Raw genomic sequence first — 23,341 nt, 5'->3', positions numbered from 1 at the left:
TACAAACCTGTTCTTGGTTACAAACTTGTTCTTGGTTACAAACCTGTTCTTGGATACAAACCTGTTCTTGGTTACAAACCTGTTCTTGGTTACAAACTTGTTCTTGGTTACAAACTTGTTCTTGGTTATAACCTGTTCTTGGTTACAAACCTGTTCTTGGTTACAAACCTGTTCTTGGTTACAAACTTGTTCTTGGTAATAAACTTGTTCTCGGCTACAAACTTGTTCCTGGTTACAAACCTGTTCTTTGCTACAAACCTGTTCTTGGTTACAAACCTGTTCTTGGTTACAAACCTGTTCTTGGTTACAAACCTGTTCTTGGTTAAAAAACTGTTCTTGGTTACAAACATGTTCTCGGCTACAAACCTGTTATTGGTTACAAACCTGTTCTTGTTTACAAAAGTATTCTTGGTTACAATTTTGTTCTTGGTTACAAACTTGTTCTCGGCTACAAACTTTTTCTTGGTTACAAACCTGTTCTTGGTTACAAACCTGTTCTTGGTTACAAACCTGTTCTTGGTTACAAACCTGTTTTTGGTTACAAACCTGTTCTTGGTTACAAACTTGTTCTTGGTTACAAACTTGTTCTTGGTTAAAAACTTGTTCTTGGTTATAACCTGTTCTTGGTTACAAACCTGTTCTTGGTTACAAACCTGTTCTTGGTTACAAACTTGTTCTTGGTAACAAACTTGTTCTCGGTTACAAACTTGTTCCTGGTTACAAACCTGTTCTTGGTTACAAACTTGTTCCTGGTTACAAACCTGTTCTTTGCTACAAACCTGTTCTTGGTTACAAACCTGTTCTTGGTTACAAACCTGTTCTTGGTTACAAACCTGTTCTTGGTTAAAAAACTGTTCTTGGTTACAAACATGTTCTCGGCTACAAACCTGTTCTTGGTTTCAAACCTGTTCTTGGTTACAAACCTGTTCTTGGTTACAAACCTGTTCTTGGTTACAAACCTGTTCTTGGTTAAAAAACTGTTCTTGGTTACAAACTTGTTTCGACTACAAACCTGTTCTTGATTAAAAACCTGTTCTTGGTTAAAAAACTGTTCTTGGTTACAAACTTGTTCTCGGCTACAAACCTGTTCTTGGTTACCAACCTGCTCTCGACTACAAACTTGTTCTCGGCTACAAACCTGTTCTTGGTTACAAACCTGTTCTTTGTTACAAACCTTTTCTTGGTTACAAACTTGTTCTTGGTTACAAACTTGTTCTCGGCTACAAACTTGTTCTTGGTTACAAACCTGTTCTTGGTTACAAACCTGTTCTTGGTTACAAACCTGTTCTTGGTTACAAACCTGTTCTTGGTTACAAACCTGTTCTTGGTTACAAACCTGTTCTTGGTTACAAATTTGTTCTTGGTTACAAACTTGTTCTTGGTTATAACCTGTTCTTGGTTACAAACCTGTTCTCGACTACCAACTTGTTCTTGGATACAAACTTGTTCTTGGTTACAAACTTGTTGTCGGCTACAAACCTGTTCTTGGTTACAAACCTGTTCTTGGTTACAAACCTATTCTTGGTTACAATTTTGTTCTTGGTTACAAACTTGTTCTCGGCTACAAACTTTTTCTTGGTTACAAACCTGTTCTTGGTTACAAACCTGTTCTTGGTTACAAACCTGTTCTTGGTTACAAACCTGTTTTTGGTTACAAACCTGTTCTTGGTTACAAACTTGTTCTTGGTTACAAACTTGTTCTTGGTTAAAAACTTGTTCTTGGTTATAACCTGTTCTTGGTTACAAACCTGTTCTTGGTTACAAACCTGTTCTTGGTTACAAACTTGTTCTTGGTAACAAACTTGTTCTCGGTTACAAACTTGTTCCTGGTTACAAACCTGTTCTTGGTTACAAACTTGTTCTTGGTTACAAACCTGTTCTTGGTTACAAACCTGTTCTTGGTTACAAACTTGTTCTTGGTTACAAACCTGTTCTTGGATACAAACCTGTTCTTGGTTACAAACCTGTTCTTGGTTACAAACTTGTTCTTGGTTACAAACTTGTTCTTGGTTATAACCTGTTCTTGGTTACAAACCTGTTCTTGGTTACAAACCTGTTCTTGGTTACAAACTTGTTCTTGGTAATAAACTTGTTCTCGGCTACAAACTTGTTCCTGGTTACAAACCTGTTCTTTGCTACAAACCTGTTCTTGGTTACAAACCTGTTCTTGATTACAAACCTGTTCTTGGTTACAAACCTGTTCTTGGTTAAAAAACTGTTCTTGGTTACAAACATGTTCTCGGCTACAAACCTGTTATTGGTTACAAACCTGTTCTTGTTTACAAACTTATTCGTGGTTACAGACCTGTTCTCGGCTACAAACCTGTTCTTGGTTACAAACCTGTTCTTGGTTACAAACCTTTTCTTGGTTACAAACTTGTTCTTGGTAACAAACTTGTTCTCGGTTACAAACTTGTTCCTGGTTACAAACCTGTTCTTGGTTACAAAATTGTTCTTGGTTACAAACCTGTTCTTGGTTACAAAACTGTTCTGGTTACAATTTTGTTCTTGGTTACAAACCTGTTCTTGGTTACAAACCTGTTCTTGGTTACAAACCTGTTCTTGGTTACAAACCTGTTCTTGGTTACAAACTTGTTCTTGGTTACAAACTTGTTCTTGGTTATAACCTGTTCTTGGTTACAAACCTGTTCTTGGTTACAAACCTGTTCTTGGTTACAAACTTGTTCTTGGTAACAAACTTGTTCTCGGCTACAAACTTGTTCCTGGTTACAAACCTGTTCTTGGCTACAAACCTGTTCTTGGTTACAAACCTGTTCTTGGTTACAAACCTGTTCTTGGTTACAAACCTGTTCTTGGTTAAAAAACTGTTCTTGGTTACAAACTTGTTCTCGGCTACAAATCTGTTATTGGTTACAAACCTGTTCTTGTTTACAAACTTATTCGTGGTTACAAACCTGTTCTCGGCTACAAACCTGTTCTTGGTTACAAACCTGTTCTTGGTTACAAACCTTTTCTTGGTTACAAATTTGTTCTTGGTTACAAACTTGTTCTCGGCTACAAACTTGTTCTTGGTTACAAACCTGTTCTTAGTTACAAACCTGTTCTTGGTTACAATACTGTTCTTGGTTACAAACCTGTTCTTGGTTACAAACCTGTTCTTGGTTACAACTTCTTCTTGGTTACAAACTTGTTCTTGGTTATAACCTGTTCTAGGTTTCAAACCTGTTCTTGGTTACAAACCTGTTCTTGGTTACAAACTTGTTCTTGGTAACAAACTTGTTCTTGGTTACAAACTTGTTCCTGGTTACAAACCTGTTCTCGGCTACAAAATTGTTCCTGGTTACAAACCTGTTCTTGGTTACAAACTTGTTCTTGGTTACAAACTTGTTCTTGGTTACAAACCTGTTCTTGGTTACAAACTTGTTCACGGCTACAAACCTGTTCTTGGTTACAAACCTGTTCTTGGTTACAAACCTGTTCTTGGTTACAAACTTGTTCTTGGTTACAAAATTGTTCTTGGTTACAAACTTGTCCTTGGTTACAAACTTGTTCTCGGCTACAAACCTGTTCTTGGTTACAAACCTGTTCTTGGTTACAAACCTGTTATTGGTTACAAACTTGTTCTTGGTTACAAAATTGTTCTCGGCTACAAACCTGTTCTTGGTTTCAAAATTGTTCTCGGCTACAAACTTGTTCTTGGTTACAAAATTGTTCTTGGTTACAAACTTGTTCTTGGTTACAAACTTGTTCTTGGTTACAAACCTGTTATTGGTTACAAACTTGTTCTTGGTTACAAACTTGTTCTTGGTTACAAACCTGTTCTTGGTTACAAACTTGTTCTCGGCTACAAACCTGTTCTTGGTTACAAACCTGTTCTTGGTTACAAACTTGTTCTTGGTTACAAAATTGTTCTTGGTTACAAACTTGTTCTTGGTTACAAACTTATTCTCGGCTACAAACCTGTTCTTAGTTACAAACCTGTTCTTGGTTACAATACTGTTCTTGGTTACAAACCTGTTCTTGGTTACAAACCTGTTCTTGGTTACAACTTCTTCTTGGTTACAAACTTGTTCTTGGTTATAACCTGTTCTAGGTTTCAAACCTGTTCTTGGTTACAAACCTGTTCTTGGTTACAAACTTGTTCTTGGTAACAAACTTGTTCTTGGTTACAAACTTGTTCCTGGTTACAAACCTGTTCTCGGCTACAAAATTGTTCCTGGTTACAAACCTGTTCTTGGTTACAAACTTGTTCTTGGTTACAAACTTGTTCTTGGTTACAAACCTGTTCTTGGTTACAAACTTGTTCACGGCTACAAACCTGTTCTTGGTTACAAACCTGTTCTTGGTTACAAACCTGTTCTTGGTTACAAACTTGTTCTTGGTTACAAAATTGTTCTTGGTTACAAACTTGTTCTTGGTTACAAACTTGTTCTCGGCTACAAACCTGTTCTTGGTTACAAACCTGTTCTTGGTTACAAACCTGTTATTGGTTACAAACTTGTTCTTGGTTACAAAATTGTTCTCGGCTACAAACCTGTTCTTGGTTTCAAAATTGTTCTCGGCTACAAACTTGTTCTTGGTTACAAAATTGTTCTTGGTTACAAACTTGTTCTTGGTTACAAACTTGTTCTTGGTTACAAACCTGTTATTGGTTACAAACTTGTTCTTGGTTACAAACTTGTTCTTGGTTACAAACCTGTTCTTGGTTACAAACTTGTTCTCGGCTACAAACCTGTTCTTGGTTACAAACCTGTTCTTGGTTACAAACCTGTTCTTGGTTACAAACTTGTTCTTGGTTACAAAATTGTTCTTGGTTACAAACTTGTTCTTGGTTACAAACTTATTCTCGGCTACAAACCTGTTCTTGGTTACAAACCTGTTCTTGGTTACAAACCTGTTCTTGGTTACAAACCTGTTCTTGGTTACAAACCTGTTCCTGGTTACAAACCTGTTCATGGTTACAAAACTGTTCTTGGTTACAAACCTGTTCTTGGTTACAAACGTGTTCTCGGCTACAAACCTGTTCTTGGTTACAAACCTGCTCTTGGTTACAAACCTGTTCTTGGTTACAAACCTGTTCTTGGTTACAAAACTGTTCCTGGTTACAAACCTGTTCTTGGTTACAAACTTGTTCTCGGCAACAAACCTGTTCTTGGTTACAAACCTGTTCTTGGTTACAAACCTGTTCTTGGTTACAAACATGTTCTCGGCTACAAACCTGTTATTGGTTACAAACCTGTTCTTGTTTACAAACTTATTCGTGGTTACAAACCTGTTCTCGGCTACAAACCTGTTCTTGGTTACAAACCTGTTCTTGGTTACAAACCTTTTCTTGGTTACAAACTTGTTCTTGGTTACAAACTTGTTCTTGGTTACAAACCTGTTCTTGGTTACAAAACTGTTCTTGGTTACAAACTTGTTCTTGGTTACAAACCTGTTCTTGGTTACAAACCTGTTCTTGGTTACAAACCTGTTCTTGGTTACAAACCTGTTCTTGGTTACAAACTTGTTCTTGGTTACAAACTTGTTCTTGGTTATAACCTGTTCTTGGTTACAAACCTGTTCTTGGTTACAAACCTGTTCTTGGTTACAAACTTGTTCATGGTAACAAACTTGTTCTCGGCTACAAATTTGTTCCTGGTTACAAACCTGTTCTTGGCTACAAACCTGTTCTTGGTTACAAACCTGTTCTTGGTTACAAACCTGTTCTTGGTTACAAACCTGTTCTTGGTTAAAAAACTGTTCTTGGTTACAAACTTGTTCTCGGCTACAAACCTGTTATTGGTTACAAACCTGTTCTTGTTTACAAACTTATTCGTGGTTACAAACCTGTTCTCGGCTACAAACCTGTTCTTGGTTACAAACCTGTTCTTGGTTACAAACCTTTTCTTGGTTACAAACTCGTTCTTGGTTACAAACTTGTTCTCGGCTACAAACTTGTTCTTGGTTACAAACCTGTTCTTGGTTACAAACCTATTCTTGGTTACAAACCTGTTCTTGGTTACAAACCTGTTCTTGGTTACAAACCTGTTCTTGGTTACAACTTCTTCTTGGTTACAAACTTGTTCTTGGTTATAACCTGTTCTAGGTTTCAAACCTGTTCTTGGTTACAAACCTGTTCTTGGTTACAAACTTGTTCTTGGTAACAAACTTGTTCTTGGTTACAAACTTGTTCCTGGTTACAAACCTGTTCTCGGCTACAAAATTGTTCCTGGTTACAAACCTGTTCTTGGTTACAAACTTGTTCTTGGTTACAAACTTTTTCTTGGTTACAAACCTGTTCCTGGTTACAAACTTGTTCACGGCTACAAACCTGTTCTTGGTTACAAACCTGTTCTTGGTTACAAACTTGTTCTTGGTTACAAAATTGTTCTTGGTTACAAACTTGTTCTTGGTTTCAAACTTGTTCTCGGCTACAAACCTGTTCTTGGTTACAAACCTGTTCTTGGTTACAAACCTGTTATTGGTTACAAACTTGTTCTTGGTTACAAAATTGTTCTCGGCTAAAAACCTGTTCTTGGTTACAAAATTGTTCTCGGCTACAAACTTGTTCTTGGTTACAAAATTGTTCTTGGTTACAAACTTGTTCTTGGTTACAAACTTGTTCTTGGTTACAAACTTGTTCTTGGTTACAAACCTGTTCTTGGTTACAAACTTGTTCTCGGCTACAAACCTGTTCTTGGTTACAAACCTGTTCTTGGTTACAAACCTGTTCTTGGTTACAAACTTGTTCTTGGTTACAAAATTGTTCTTGGTTACAAACTTGTTCTTGGTTACAAACTTGTTCTCGGCTACAAACCTGTTCTTGGTTACAAACCTGTTCTTGGTTACAAACCTGTTCTTGGTTACAAACCTGTTCTTGGTTACAAACCTGTTCCTGGTTACAAACTTGTTCTTGGTTACAAAATTGTTCTCGGCTACAAACCTGTTCTTGGTTACAAAATTGTTCTCGGCTACAAACTTGTTCTTGGTTACAAAATTGTTCTTGGTTACAAACTTGTTCTTGGTTACAAACTTGTTGTTGGTTACAAACTTGTTCTCGGCTACAAACTTGTTCTTGGTTACAAACCTGTTCTTGGTTACAAACCTATTCTTGGTTACAAACCTGTTCTTGGTTACAAACCTGTTCTTGGTTACAAACCTGTTCTTGGTTACAACTTCTTCTTGGTTACAAACTTGTTCTTGGTTATAACCTGTTCTAGGTTTCAAACCTGTTCTTGGTTACAAACCTGTTCTTGGTTACAAACTTGTTCTTGGTAACAAACTTGTTCTTGGTTACAAACTTGTTCCTGGTTACAAACCTGTTCTCGGCTACAAAATTGTTCCTGGTTACAAACCTGTTCTTGGTTACAAACTTGTTCTTGGTTACAAACTTTTTCTTGGTTACAAACCTGTTCCTGGTTACAAACTTGTTCACGGCTACAAACCTGTTCTTGGTTACAAACCTGTTCTTGGTTACAAACTTGTTCTTGGTTAGAAAATTGTTCTTGGTTACAAACTTGTTCTTGGTTTCAAACTTGTTCTCGGCTACAAACCTGTTCTTGGTTACAAACCTGTTCTTGGTTACAAACCTGTTATTGGTTACAAACTTGTTCTTGGTTACAAAATTGTTCTCGGCTAAAAACCTGTTCTTGGTTACAAAATTGTTCTCGGCTACAAACTTGTTCTTGGTTACAAAATTGTTCTTGGTTACAAACTTGTTCTTGGTTACAAACTTGTTCTTGGTTACAAACTTGTTCTTGGTTACAAACCTGTTCTTGGTTACAAACTTGTTCTCGGCTACAAACCTGTTCTTGGTTACAAACCTGTTCTTGGTTACAAACCTGTTCTTGGTTACAAACTTGTTCTTGGTTACAAAATTGTTCTTGGTTACAAACTTGTTCTTGGTTACAAACTTGTTCTCGGCTACAAACCTGTTCTTGGTTACAAACCTGTTCTTGGTTACAAACCTGTTCTTGGTTACAAACCTGTTCTTGGTTACAAACCTGTTCCTGGTTACAAACTTGTTCTTGGTTACAAAATTGTTCTCGGCTACAAACCTGTTCTTGGTTACAAAATTGTTCTCGGCTACAAACTTGTTCTTGGTTACAAAATTGTTCTTGGTTACAAACTTGTTCTTGGTTACAAACTTGTTGTTGGTTACAAACTTGTTCTTGGTTACAAACCTGTTCTTGGTTACAAACTTGTTCTCGGCTACAAACCTGTTCTTGGTTACAAACCTGTTCTTGGTTACAAACCTGTTCTTGGTTACAAACTTGTTCTTGGTTACAAAATTGTTCTCGGCTACAAAATTGTTCCTGGTTACAAACCTGTTCTTGGTTACAAACTTGTTCTTGGTTACAAACCTGTTCTTGGTTACAAACTTGTTCTCGGCTACAAACCTGTTCTTGGTTACAAACCTGTTCTTGGTTACAAACTTGTTCTTGGTTACAAACTTGTTCCTGGTTACAAACCTGTTCTCGGCTACAAAATTGTTCCTGGTTACAAACCTGTTCTTGGTTACAAACTTGTTCTTGGTTACAAACTTGTTCTTGGTTACAAACCTGTTCTTGGTTACAAACTTGTTCACGGCTACAAACCTGTTCTTGGTTACAAACCTGTTCTTGGTTACAAACCTGTTCTTGGTTACAAACTTGTTCTTGGTTACAAAATTGTTCTTGGTTACAAACTTGTTCTTTTTTTCAAACTTGTTCTCGGCTACAAACCTGTTCTTGGTTACAAACCTGTTCTTGGTTACAAACCTGTTATTGGTTACAAACTTGTTCTTGGTTACAAAATTGTTCTCGGCTACAAACCTGTTCTTGGTTACAAAATTGTTCTCGGCTACAAACTTGTTCTTGGTTACAAAATTGTTCTTGGTTACAAACTTGTTCTTGGTTACAAACTTGTTCTTGGTTACAAACTTGTTCTTGGTTACAAACCTGTTCTTGGTTACAAACTTGTTCTCGGCTACAAACCTGTTCTTGGTTACAAACCTGTTCTTGGTTACAAACCTGTTCTTGGTTACAAACTTGTTCTTGGTTACAAAATTGTTCTTGGTTACAAACTTGTTCTTGGTTACAAACTTGTTCTCGGCTACAAACCTGTTCTTGGTTACAAACCTGTTCTTGGTTACAAACCTGTTCTTGGTTACAAACCTGTTCTTGGTTACAAACCTGTTCCTGGTTACAAACTTGTTCTTGGTTACAAAATTGTTCTCGGCTACAAACCTGTTCTTGGTTACAAAATTGTTCTCGGCTACAAACTTGTTCTTGGTTACAAAATTGTTCTTGGTTACAAACTTGTTCTTGGTTACAAACTTGTTCTTGGTTAATAACATGTTCTTGGTTACAAACCTGTTCTTGGTTACAAACTTGTTCTCGGCTACAAACCTGTTCTTGGTTACAAACCTGTTCTTGGTTACAAACCTGTTCTTGGTTACAAACTTGTTCTTGGTTACAAAATTGTTCTTGGTTACAAACTTGTTCTTGGTTACAAACTTGTTCTCGGCTACAAACCTGTTCTTGGTTACAAACCTGTTCTTGGTTACAAACCTGTTCTTGGTTACAAACCTGTTCTTGGTTACAAACCTGTTCCTGGTTACAAACCTGTTCATGGTTACAAAATTGTTCTTGGTTACAAACCTGTTCTTGGTTACAAACGTGTTCTCGGCTACAAACCTGTTCTTGGTTACAAACCTGCTCTTGGTTACAAACCTGTTCTTGGTTACAAACCTGTTCTTGGTTACAAAACTGTTCCTGGTTACAAACCTGTTCTTGGTTACAAACTTGTTCTTGGTTAATAACATGTTCTTGGTTACAAACCTGTTCTTGGTTACAAACCTGTTCTTGGTTACAAACCTGTTCTTGGTTACAAACCTGTTCTTGGTTACAAACCTGTTCCTGGTTACAAACCTGTTCATGGTTACAAAATTGTTCTTGGTTACAAACCTGTTCTTGGTTACAAACTTGTTCTCGGCTACAAACCTGTTCTTGGTTACAAACCTGTTCTTGGTTACAAACCTGTTCTTGGTTGCAAACCTGTTCTTGGTTACAAAATTGTTCTCGGCTACAAACTTGTTCTTGGTTACAAAATTGTTCTTGGTTACAAACTTGTTCTTGGTTACAAACTTGTTCTTGGTTACAAACTTGTTCTTGGTTACAAACCTGTTCTTGGTTACAAACTTGTTCTCGGCTACAAACCTGTTCTTGGTTACAAACCTGTTCTTGGTTACAAACCTGTTCTTGGTTACAAACTTGTTCTTGGTTACAAAATTGTTCTTGGTTACAAACTTGTTCTTGGTTACAAACTTGTTCTCGGCTACAAACCTGTTCTTGGTTACAAACCTGTTCTTGGTTACAAACCTGTTCTTGGTTACAAACCTGTTCTTGGTTACAAACCTGTTCCTGGTTACAAACTTGTTCTTGGTTACAAAATTGTTCTCGGCTACAAACCTGTTCTTGGTTACAAAATTGTTCTCGGCTACAAACTTGTTCTTGGTTACAAAATTGTTCTTGGTTACAAACTTGTTCTTGGTTACAAACTTGTTCTTGGTTAATAACATGTTCTTGGTTACAAACCTGTTCTTGGTTACAAACTTGTTCTCGGCTACAAACCTGTTCTTGGTTACAAACCTGTTCTTGGTTACAAACCTGTTCTTGGTTACAAACTTGTTCTTGGTTACAAAATTGTTCTTGGTTACAAACTTGTTCTTGGTTACAAACTTGTTCTCGGCTACAAACCTGTTCTTGGTTACAAACCTGTTCTTGGTTACAAACCTGTTCTTGGTTACAAACCTGTTCTTGGTTACAAACCTGTTCCTGGTTACAAACCTGTTCATGGTTACAAAATTGTTCTTGGTTACAAACCTGTTCTTGGTTACAAACGTGTTCTCGGCTACAAACCTGTTCTTGGTTACAAACCTGCTCTTGGTTACAAACCTGTTCTTGGTTACAAACCTGTTCTTGGTTACAAAACTGTTCCTGGTTACAAACCTGTTCTTGGTTACAAACTTGTTCTTGGTTAATAACATGTTCTTGGTTACAAAACTGTTCTTGGTTACAAACCTGTTCTTGGTTACAAACCTGTTCTTGGTTACAAACCTGTTCTTGGTTACAAACCTGTTCCTGGTTACAAACCTGTTCATGGTTACAAAATTGTTCTTGGTTACAAACCTGTTCTTGGTTACAAACTTGTTCTCGGCTACAAACCTGTTCTTGGTTACAAACCTGTTCTTGGTTACAAACCTGTTCTTGGTTACAAACCTGTTCTTGGTTACAAACCTGTTCCTGGTTACAAACCTGTTCATGGTTACAAAATTGTTCTTGGTTACAAACCTGTTCTTGGTTACAAACGTGTTCTCGGCTACAAACCTGTTCTTGGTTACAAACCTGCTCTTGGTTACAAACCTGTTCTTGGTTACAAACCTGTTCTTGGTTACAAAACTGTTCCTGGTTACAAACCTGTTCTTGGTTACAAACTTGTTCTCGGCTACAAACCTGTTCTTGGTTACCAACCTGCTCTCGACTACAAACTTGTTCTCGGCTACAAACCTGTTCTTGGTTACAAACCTGTTCTTTGTTACAAACCTGTTCTTGGTTACAAACTTGTTCTTGGTTACAAACTTGTTCTCGGCTACAAACTTGTTCTTGGTTACAAACCTGTTCTTGGTTACAAACCTGTTCTTGGTTACAAACCTGTTCTTGGTTACAAACCTGTTCTTGGTTACAAACCTGTTCTTGGTTACAAACCTGTTCTTGGTTACAAACTTGTTCTTGGTTACAAAATTGTTCTTGGTTACAAACTTGTTCTTGGTTTCAAACTTGTTCTCGGCTACAAACCTGTTCTTGGTTACAAACCTGTTCTTGGTTACAAACCTGTTATTGGTTACAAACTTGTTCTTGGTTACAAAATTGTTCTCGGCTACAAACCTGTTCTTGGTTACAAAATTGTTCTCGGCTACAAACTTGTTCTTGGTTACAAAATTGTTCTTGGTTACAAACTTGTTCTTGGTTACAAACTTGTTCTTGGTTACAAACTTGTTCTTGGTTACAAACCTGTTCTTGGTTACAAACTTGTTCTCGGCTACAAACCTGTTCTTGGTTACAAACCTGTTCTTGGTTACAAACCTGTTCTTGGTTACAAACTTGTTCTTGGTTACAAAATTGTTCTTGGTTACAAACTTGTTCTTGGTTACAAACTTGTTCTCGGCTACAAACCTGTTCTTGGTTACAAACCTGTTCTTGGTTACAAACCTGTTCTTGGTTACAAACCTGTTCTTGGTTACAAACCTGTTCCTGGTTACAAACTTGTTCTTGGTTACAAAATTGTTCTCGGCTACAAACCTGTTCTTGGTTACAAAATTGTTCTCGGCTACAAACTTGTTCTTGGTTACAAAATTGTTCTTGGTTACAAACTTGTTCTTGGTTACAAACTTGTTGTTGGTTACAAACTTGTTCTTGGTTACAAACCTGTTCTTGGTTACAAACTTGTTCTCGGCTACAAACCTGTTCTTGGTTACAAACCTGTTCTTGGTTACAAACCTGTTCTTGGTTACAAACTTGTTCTTGGTTACAAAATTGTTCTCGGCTACAAAATTGTTCCTGGTTACAAACCTGTTCTTGGTTACAAACTTGTTCTTGGTTACAAACCTGTTCTTGGTTACAAACTTGTTCTCGGCTACAAACCTGTTCTTGGTTACAAACCTGTTCTTGGTTACAAACTTGTTCTTGGTTACAAACTTGTTCCTGGTTACAAACCTGTTCTCGGCTACAAAATTGTTCCTGGTTACAAACCTGTTCTTGGTTACAAACTTGTTCTTGGTTACAAACTTGTTCTTGGTTACAAACCTGTTCTTGGTTACAAACTTGTTCACGGCTACAAACCTGTTCTTGGTTACAAACCTGTTCTTGGTTACAAACCTGTTCTTGGTTACAAACTTGTTCTTGGTTACAAAATTGTTCTTGGTTACAAACTTGTTCTTGGTTTCAAATTTGTTCTCGGCTACAAACCTGTTCTTGGTTACAAACCTGTTCTTGGTTACAAACCTGTTATTGGTTACAAACTTGTTCTTGGTTACAAAATTGTTCTCGGCTACAAACCTGTTCTTGGTTACAAAATTGTTCTCGGCTACAAACTTGTTCTTGGTTACAAAATTGTTCTTGGTTACAAACTTGTTCTTGGTTACAAACTTGTTCTTGGTTACAAACTTGTTCTTGGTTACAAACCTGTTCTTGGTTACAAACTTGTTCTCGGCTACAAACCTGTTCTTGGTTACAAACCTGTTCTTGGTTACAAACCTGTTCTTGGTTACAAACTTGTTCTTGGTTACAAAATTGTTCTTGGTTACAAACTTGTTCTTGGTTACAAACTTGTTCTCGGCTACAAACCTGTTCTTGGTTACAAACCTGTTCTTGGTTACAAACCTGTTCTTGGTTACAAACCTGTTCTTGGTTACAAACCTGTTCCTGGTTACAAACTTGTTCTTGGTTACAAAATTGTTCTCGGCTACAAACCTGTTCTTGGTTACAAAATTGTTCTCGGCTACAAACTTGTTCTTGGTTACAAAATTGTTCTTGGTTACAAACTTGTTCTTGGTTACAAACTTGTTCTTGGTTACAAACTTGTTCTTGGTTACAAACCTGTTCTTGGTTACAAACTTGTTCTCGGCTACAAACCTGTTCTTGGTTACAAACCTGTTCTTGGTTACAAACCTGTTCTTGGTTACAAACTTGTTCTTGGTTACAAAATTGTTCTTGGTTACAAACTTGTTCTTGGTTACAAACTTGTTCTCGGCTACAAACCTGTTCTTGGTTACAAACCTGTTCTTGGTTACAAACCTGTTCTTGGTTACAAACCTGTTCTTGGTTACAAACCTGTTCCTGGTTACAAACCTGTTCATGGTTACAAAATTGTTCTTGGTTACAAACCTGTTCTTGGTTACAAACGTGTTCTCGGCTACAAACCTGTTCTTGGTTACAAACCTGCTCTTGGTTACAAACCTGTTCTTGGTTACAAACCTGTTCTTGGTTACAAAACTGTTCCTGGTTACAAACCTGTTCTTGGTTACAAACTTGTTCTCGGCTACAAACCTGTTCTTGGTTACCAACCTGCTCTCGACTACAAACTTGTTCTCGGCTACAAACCTGTTCTTGGTTACAAACCTGTTCTTTGTTACAAACCTGTTCTTGGTTACAAACTTGTTCTTGGTTACAAACTTGTTCTCGGCTACAAACTTGTTCTTGGTTACAAACCTGTTCTTGGTTACAAACCTGTTCTTGGTTACAAACCTGTTCTTGGTTACAAACCTGTTCTTGGTTACAAACCTGTTCTTGGTTACAAACCTGTTCTTGGTTACAAATTTGTTCTTGGTTACAAACTTGTTCTTGGTTATAACCTGTTCTTGGTTACAAACCTGTTCTCGACTACCAACTTGTTCTTGGATACAAACTTGTTCTTGGTTACAAACTTGTTCTCGGCTACAAACCTGTTCTTGTTTACAAACCTGTTCTTGGTTACAAACCTGTTCTTGGTTACAATTTTGTTCTTGGTTACAAACTTGTTCTCGGCTACAAACTTTTTCTTGGTTACAAACCTGTTCTTGGTTACAAAGCTGTTCTTGGTTACAAACCTGTTGGTGGTTACAAACCTGTTTTTGGTTACAAACCTGTTCTTGGTTACAAACTTGTTCTTGGTTACAAACTTGTTCTTGGTTAAAAACTTGTTCTTGGTTATAACCTGTTCTTGGTTACAAACCTGTTCTTGGTTACAAACCTGTTCTTGGTTACAAACTTGTTCTTGGTAACAAACTTGTTCTCGGTTACAAACTTGTTCCTGGTTACAAACCTGTTCTTGGTTACAAACTTGTTCTTGGTTACAAACCTGTTCTTGGTTACAAACCTGTTCTTGGTTACAAACTTGTTCTTGGTTACAAACCTGTTCTTGGATACAAACCTGTTCTTGGTTACAAACCTGTTCTTGGTTACAAACTTGTTCTTGGTTACAAACTTGTTCTTGGTTATAACCTGTTCTTGGTTACAAACCTGTTCTTGGTTACAAACCTGTTCTTGGTTACAAACTTGTTCTTGGTAATAAACTTGTTCTCGGCTACAAATTTGTTCCTGGTTACAAACCTGTTCTTTGCTACAAACCTGTTCTTGGTTACAAACCTGTTCTTGGTTACAAACCTGTTCTTGGTTACAAACCTGTTCTTGGTTAAAAAACTGTTCTTGGTTACAAACATGTTCTCGGCTACAAACCTGTTATTGGTTACAAACCTGTTCTTGTTTACAAACGTATTCGTGGTTACAAACCTGTTCTCGGCTACAAACCTGTTCTTGGTTACAAACCTGTTCTTGGTTACAAACCTTTTCTTGGTTACAAACTTGTTCTTGGTAACAAACTTGTTCTCGGTTACAAACTTGTTCCTGGTTACAAACCTGTTCTTGGTTACAAACTTGTTCTTGGTTACAAACCTGTTCTTGGTTACAAAACTGTTCTTGGTTACAATTTTGTTCTTGGTTACAAACCTGTTCTTGGTTACAAACCTGTTCTTGGTTACAAACCTGTTCTTGGTTACAAACCTGTTCTTGGTTACAAACTTGTTCTTGGTTACAAACTTGTTCTTGGTTATAACCTGTTCTTGGTTACAAACCTGTTCTTGGTTACAAACCTGTTCTTGGTTACAAACTTGTTCTTGGTAACAAACTTGTTCTCGGCTACAAACTTGTTCCTGGTTACAAACCTGTTCTTGGCTACAAACCTGTTCTTGGTTACAAACCTGTTCTTGGTTACAAACCTGTTCTTGGTTACAAACCTGTTCTTGGTTACAAACTTGTTCTTGGTTATAACCTGTTCTTGGTTACAAACCTGTTCTCGACTACCAACTTGTTCTTGGATACAAACTTGTTCTTGGTTACAAACTTGTTCTCGGCTACAAACCTGTTATTGGTTACAAACCTGTTCTTGTTTACAAACGTATTCGTGGTTACAAACCTGTTCTCGGCTACAAACCTGTTCTTGGTTACAAACCTGTTCTTGGTTACAAACCTTTTCTTGGTTACAAACTTGTTCTTGGTAACAAACTTGTTCTCGGTTACAAACTTGTTCCTGGTTACAAACCTGTTCTTGGTTACAAACTTGTTCTTGGTTACAAACCTGTTCTTGGTTACAAAACTGTTCTTGGTTACAATTTTGTTCTTGGTTACAAACCTGTTCTTGGTTACAAACCTGTTCTTGGTTACAAACCTGTTCTTGGTTACAAACCTGTTCTTGGTTACAAACTTGTTCTTGGTTACAAACTTGTTCTTGGTTATAACCTGTTCTTGGTTACAAACCTGTTCTTGGTTACAAACCTGTTCTTGGTTACAAACTTGTTCTTGGTAACAAACTTGTTCTCGGCTACAAACTTGTTCCTGGTTACAAACCTGTTCTTGGTTACAAACCTGTTCTTGGTTACAAACCTGTTCTTGGTTGAAAAACTGTTCTTGGTTACAAACTTGTTCTCGGCTACAAACCTGTTATTGGTTACAAACCTGTTCTTGTTTACAAACTTATTCGTGGTTACAAACCTGTTCTCGGCTACAAACCTGTTCTTGGTTACAAACCTGTTCTTGGTTACAAACCTTTTCTTGGTTACAAACTTGTTCTTGGTTACAAACTTGTTCTCGGCTACAAACTTGTTCTTGGTTACAAACCTGTTCTTAGTTACAAACCTGTTCTTGGTTACAAACCTGTTCTTGGTTACAAACCTGTTCTTGGTTACAACTTCTTCTTGGTTACAAACTTGTTCTTGGTTATAACCTGTTCTAGGTTTCAAACCTGTTCTTGGTTACAAACCTGTTCTTGGTTACAAACTTGTTCTTGGTAGCAAACTTGTTCTTGGTTACAAACTTTTTCCTGGTTACAAACCTGTTCTCGGCTACAAAATTGTTCCTGGTTACAAACCTGTTCTTGGTTACAAACTTGTTCTTGGTTACAAACTTGTTCTCGGCTACAAACCTGTTATTGGTTACAAACCTGTTCTTGTTTACAAACTTATTCGTGGTTACAAACCTGTTCTCGGCTACAAACCTGTTCTTGGTTACAAACCTGTTCTTGGTTACAAACCTTTTCTTGGTTACAAACTTGTTCTTGGTTACAAACTTGTTCTCGGCTACAAACTTGTTCTTGGTTACAAACCTGTTCTTAGTTACAAACCTGTTCTTGGTTACAAACCTGTTCTTGGTTACAAACCTGTTCTTGGTTACAAACCTGTTCTTGGTTACAACTTCTTCTTGGTTACAAACTTGTTCTTGGTTATAACCTGTTCTAGGTTTCAAAACTGTTCTTGGTTACAAACCTGTTCTTGGTTACAAACTTGTTCTTGGTAACAAACTTGTTCTTGGTTACAAACTTGTTCCTGGTTACAAACCTGTTCTCGGCTACAAAATTGTTCCTGGTTACAAACCTGTTCTTGGTTACAAACTTGTTCTTGGTTACAAACTTGTTCTTGGTTACAAACCTGTTCTTGGTTACAAACTTGTTCACGGCTACAAACCTGTTCTTGGTTACAAACCTGTTCTTGGTTACAAACCTGTTCTTGGTTAGAAACTTGTTCTTGGTTACAAAATTGTTCTTGGTTACAAACTTGTTCTTGGTTACAAACTTGTTCTCGGCTACAAACCTGTTCTTGGTTACAAACCTGTTCTTGGTTACAAACCTGTTATTGGTTACAAACTTGTTCTTGGTTACAAAATTGTTCTCGGCTACAAACCTGTTCTTGGTTACAAAATTGTTCTCGGCTACAAACTTGTTCTTGGTTACAAAATTGTTCTTGGTTACAAACTTGTTCTTGGTTACAAACTTGTTCTTGGTTACAAACCTGTTATTGGTTACAAACTTGTTCTTGGTTACAAACTTGTTCTTGGTTACAAACCTGTTCTTGGTTACAAACTTGTTCTCGGCTACAAACCTGTTCTTGGTTACAAACCTGTTCTTGGTTACAAACCTGTTCTTGGTTACAAACTTGTTCTTGGTTACAAAATTGTTCTTGGTTACAAACTTGTTCTTGGTTACAAACTTGTTCTCGGCTACAAACCTGTTCTTGGTTACAAACCTGTTCTTGGTTACAAACCTGTTCTTGGTTACAAACCTGTTCTTGGTTACAAACCTGTTCTTGGTTACAAACCTGTTCCTGGTTACAAACCTGTTCATGGTTACAAAACTGTTCTTGGTTACAAACCTGTTCTTGGTTACAAACGTGTTCTCGGCTACAAACCTGTTCTTGGTTACAAACCTGCTCTTGGTTACAAACCTGTTCTTGGTTACAAACCTGTTCTTGGTTACAAAACTGTTCCTGGTTACAAACCTGTTCTTGGTTACAAACTTGTTCTCGGCAACAAACCTGTTCTTGGTTACAAACCTGTTCTTGGTTACAAACCTGTTCTTGGTTACAAACATGTTCTCGGTTACAAACCTGTTATTGGGTACAAACCTGTTCTTGTTTACAAACTTATTCGTGATTACAAACCTGTTCTCGGCTACAAACCTGTTCTTGGTTACAAACCTGTTCTTGGTTACAAACCTTTTCTTGGTTACAAACTTGTTCTTGGTTACAAACTTGTTCTTGGTTACAAACCTGTTCTTGGTTACAAAACTGTTCTTGGTTACAAACTTGTTCTTGGTTACAAACCTGTTCTTGGTTACAAACCTGTTCTTGGTTACAAACCTGTTCTTGGTTACAAACTTGTTCTTGGTTACAAACTTGTTCTTGGTTATAACCTGTTCTTGGTTACAAACCTGTTCTTGGTTACAAACCTGTTCTTGGTTACAAACTTGTTCTTGGTAACAAACTTGTTCTCGGCTACAAACTTGTTCCTGGTTACAAACCTGTTCTTGGCTACAAACCTGTTCTTGGTTACAAACCTGTTCTTGGTTACAAACCTGTTCTTGGTTACAAACCTGTTCTTGGTTAAAAAACTGTTCTTGGTTACAAACTTGTTCTCGGCTACAAACCTGTTATTGGTTACAAACCTGTTCTTGTTTACAAACTTGTTCTTGGTAACAAACTTGTTCTCGGCTACAAACTTGTTCCTGGTTACAAACCTGTTCTTGGCTACAAACCTGTTCTTGGTTACAAACCTGTTCTTGGTTACAAACCTGTTCTTGGTTACAAACTTGTTCTTGGTTACAAACTTGTTCTTGGTTACAAACTTGTTCTCGGCTACGAACCTGTTCTTGGTTACAAACCTGTTCTTGGTTACAAACCTGTTCTTGGTTACAAACCTTTTCTTGGTTACAAACTTGTTCTTGGTTACAAACTTGTTCTCGGCTACAAACTTGTTCTTGGTTACAAACCTGTTCTTGGTTACAAACCTGTTCTTGGTTACAAACCTGTTCTTGGTTACAAACCTGTTCTTGGTTACAAACCTGTTCTTGGTTACAACTTCTTCTTGGTTACAAACTTGTTCTTGGTTATAACCTGTTCTAGGTTTCAAACCTGTTCTTGGTTACAAACCTGTTCTTGGTTACAAACTTGTTCTTGGTAACAAACTTGTTCTTGGTTACAAACTTGTTCCTGGTTACAAACCTGTTCTCGGCTACAAAATTGTTCCTGGTTACAAACCTGTTCTTGGTTACAAACTTGTTCTTGGTTACAAACTTGTTCTTGGTTACAAACCTGTTCTTGGTTACAAACTTGTTCACGGCTACAAACCTGTTCTTGGTTACAAACCTGTTCTTGGTTACAAACCTGTTCTTGGTTACAAACTTGTTCTTGGTTACAAAATTGTTCTTGGTTACAAACTTGTTCTTGGTTTCAAACGTGTTCTCGGCTACAAACCTGTTCTTGGTTACAAACCTGTTCTTGGTTACAAACCTGTTATTGGTTACAAACTTGTTCTTGGTTACAAAATTGTTCTCGGCTACAAACCTGTTCTTGGTTACAAAATTGTTCTCGGCTACAAACTTGTTCTTGGTTACAAAATTGTTCTTGGTTACAAACTTGTTCTTGGTTACAAACTTGTTCTTGGTTACAAACCTGTTATTGGTTACAAACTTGTTCTTGGTTACAAACTTGTTCTTGGTTACAAACCTGTTCTTGGTTACAAACTTGTTCTCGGCTACAAACCTGTTCTTGGTTACAAACCTGTTCTTGGTTACAAACCTGTTCTTGGTTACAAACTTGTTCTTGGTTACAAAATTGTTCTTGGTTACAAACTTGTTCTTGGTTACAAACTTGTTCTCGGCTACAAACCTGTTCTTGGTTACAAACCTGTTCTTGGTTACAAACCTGTTCTTGGTTACAAACCTGTTCTTGGTTACAAACCTGTTCTTGGTTACAAACCTGTTCCTGGTTACAAACCTGTTCATGGTTACAAAACTGTTCTTGGTTACAAACCTGTTCTTGGTTACAAACGTGTTCTCGGCTACAAACCTGTTCTTGGTTACAAACCTGCTCTTGGTTACAAACCTGTTCTTGGTTACAAACCTGTTCTTGGTTACAAACCTGTTCTTGGTTACAAACCTGTTCCTGGTTACAAAACTGTTCTTGGTTACAAACCTGTTCTTGGTTACAAACCTCTTCTTCGTTACAAACTTGTTTTTGGTTACAAAGTTGTTCTTGGTTACAAAATTGTTCTCGGCTACAAACCTGTTCTTGGTTACAAACCTGTTCTTGGTTACAAACCTTTTCTTGGTTACAAACCGGTTCTTGGTTACAAAATTGTTCTCGGCTACAAACCTGTTCTTGGTTACAAACCTGTTCTTGGTTACAAACCTGTTCTTGGTTACAAACCTGTTCTTGGTTACAAACCTGTTCCTGGTTACAAAACTGTTCTTGGTTACAAACCTGTTCTTGGTTACAAACCTCTTCTTCGTTACAAACTTGTTTTTGGTTACAAAGTTGTTCTTGGTTACAAAATTGTTCTCGGCTACAAACCTGTTCTTGGTTACAAACCTGTTCTTGGTTACAAAACTGTTCCTGGTTACAAACCTGTTCTTGGTTACAAACTTGTTCTCGGCTACAATCCTGTTCTTGGTTACAAACCTCTTCTTCGTTACAAACTTGTTCTTGGTTACAAAGTTGTTCTTGGTTACAAAATTGTTCTCGGCTGCAAACCTGTTCTTGGTTACAACCTGTTCTTGGTTACAAACCTGTTCTTGGTTACAAACCTGTTCTTGGTTACAAACCTGTTCTTGGTTACAAAACTGTTCTTGCTTACAAACTTGTTCTTGGTTACAAACTTGTTCTCGGCTACAAAACTGTTCTTGGTTACAAACCTGCTCTCGGTTACAACCTGTTCTTGGTTACAAACCTGTTCTTGGTTACAAACCTGTTCTTGGTTACAAACCTGTTCTTGGTTACAAACTTGTTCTTGGTTACAAAATTGTTCTTGGTTACAAACTTGTTCATGGTTACGAACTTGTTCTCGGCTACAAACCTGTTCTTGGTTACAAACCTGTTCTTGGTTACAAACCTGTTATTGGTTACAAACTTGTTCTTGGTTACAAAATTATTCTCGGCTACAAGCCTGTTCTTGGTTACAAACCTGTTCTTGGTTACAAACCTGTTCTTGGTTACAAACCTGTTCATGGTTACAAAACTGTTCTTGGTTACAAACCTGTTCTTGGTTACAAACTTGTTCTTGGCTGCAAACCTGTTCTTGGTTACAAACCTGTTCTTGGTTACAAAACTGTTCTTGGTTACAAACCTGTTCTTGGTTACAAACTTGTTCTCGGCTACAAACCTGTTCTTGGTTACAAACCTGTTCTTGGTTACAAACCTCTTCTTCGTTACGAACTTGTTCTTGGTTACAAACTTGTTCTTGGTTACAAAATTGTTCTCGGCTACAAACCTGTTCTTGGTTACAAACCTGTTCTTGGTTACAAACCTTTTCTTGGTTACAAACCGGTTCTTGGTTACAAAATTGTTCTCGGCTACAAACCTGTTCTTGGTTACAAACCTGTTCTTGGTTACAAACCTGTTCTTGGTTACAAACCTGTTCTTGGTTACAAACCTGTTCCTGGTTACAAAACTGTTCTTGGTTACAAACCTGTTCTTGGTTACAAACCTCTTCTTCGTTACAAACTTGTTTTTGGTTACAAAGTTGTTCTTGGTTACAAAATTGTTCTCGGCTACAAACCTGTTCTTGGTTACAAACCTGTTCTTGGTTACAAAACTGTTCCTGGTTACAAACCTGTTCTTGGTTACAAACTTGTTCTCGGCTACAATCCTGTTCTTGGTTACAAACCTCTTCTTCGTTACAAACTTGTTCTTGGTTACAAAGTTGTTCTTGGTTACAAAATTGTTCTCGGCTGCAAACCTGTTCTTGGTTACAAACCTGTTCTTGGTTACAAACCTGTTCTTGGTTACAAACCTGTTCTTGGTTACAAACCTGTTCTTGGTTACAAAACTGTTCTTGCTTACAAACTTGTTCTTGGTTACAAACTTGTTCTCGGCTACAAAACTGTTCTTGGTTACAAACCTGCTCTCGGTTACAACCTGTTCTTGGTTACAAACCTGTTCTTGGTTACAAACCTGTTCTTGGTTACAAACCTGTTCTTGGTTACAAACTTGTTCTTGGTTACAAAATTGTTCTTGGTTACAAACTTGTTCATGGTTACGAACTTGTTCTCGGCTACAAACCTGTTCTTGGTTACAAACCTGTTCTTGGTTACAAACCTGTTATTGGTTACAAACTTGTTCTTGGTTACAAAATTATTCTCGGCTACAAGCCTGTTCTTGGTTACAAACCTGTTCTTGGTTACAAACCTGTTCTTGGTTACAAACCTGTTCATGGTTACAAAACTGTTCTTGGTTACAAACCTGTTCTTGGTTACAAACTTGTTCTTGGCTGCAAACCTGTTCTTGGTTACAAACCTGTTCTTGGTTACAAAACTGTTCTTGGTTACAAACCTGTTCTTGGTTACAAACTTGTTCTCGGCTACAAACCTGTTCTTGGTTACAAACCTGTTCTTGGTTACAAACCTCTTCTTCGTTACGAACTTGTTCTTGGTTACAAACTTGTTCTTGGTTACAAAATTGTTCTCGGCTACAAACCTGTTCTTGGTTACAAACCTGTTCTTGGTTACAAACCTTTTCTTGGTTACAAACCGGTTCTTGGTTACAAAATTGTTCTCGGCTACAAACCTGTTCTTGGTTACAAACCTGTTCTTGGTTACAAACCTGTTCTTGGTTACAAACCTGTTCTTGGTTACAAACCTGTTCCTGGTTACAAAACTGTTCTTGGTTACAAACCTGTTCTTGGTTACAAACCTCTTCTTCGTTACAAACTTGTTTTTGGTTACAAAGTTGTTCTTGGTTACAAAATTGTTCTCGGCTACAAACCTGTTCTTGGTTACAAACCTGTTCTTGGTTACAAACTTGTTCTCGGCTACAATCCTGTTCTTGGTTACAAACCTC

The 23,341-nt window shown here is 37.4% G+C and overlaps 1 protein-coding gene across 1 annotated transcript in view; it reads left to right on the top strand.

Annotated features, from left to right (window-relative positions):
- LOC142354604 (uncharacterized) overlaps positions 1-23,341 on the top strand; it is a 161,789-nt gene that overhangs the window by 114,825 nt on the left and 23,623 nt on the right. The gene's annotated exons all lie outside the window — the stretch shown is intronic.

This window comes from Convolutriloba macropyga, chromosome 15, assembly GCF_964194025.1.
Source record: "Convolutriloba macropyga chromosome 15, txConMacr16.3, whole genome shotgun sequence".
In the NCBI taxonomy this organism is placed as follows: domain Eukaryota; kingdom Metazoa; phylum Xenacoelomorpha; order Acoela; family Convolutidae; genus Convolutriloba; species Convolutriloba macropyga.
Note: the sequence above shows the minus strand (reverse complement) of the source record. Positions and strands in the feature narration are given on the sequence as shown.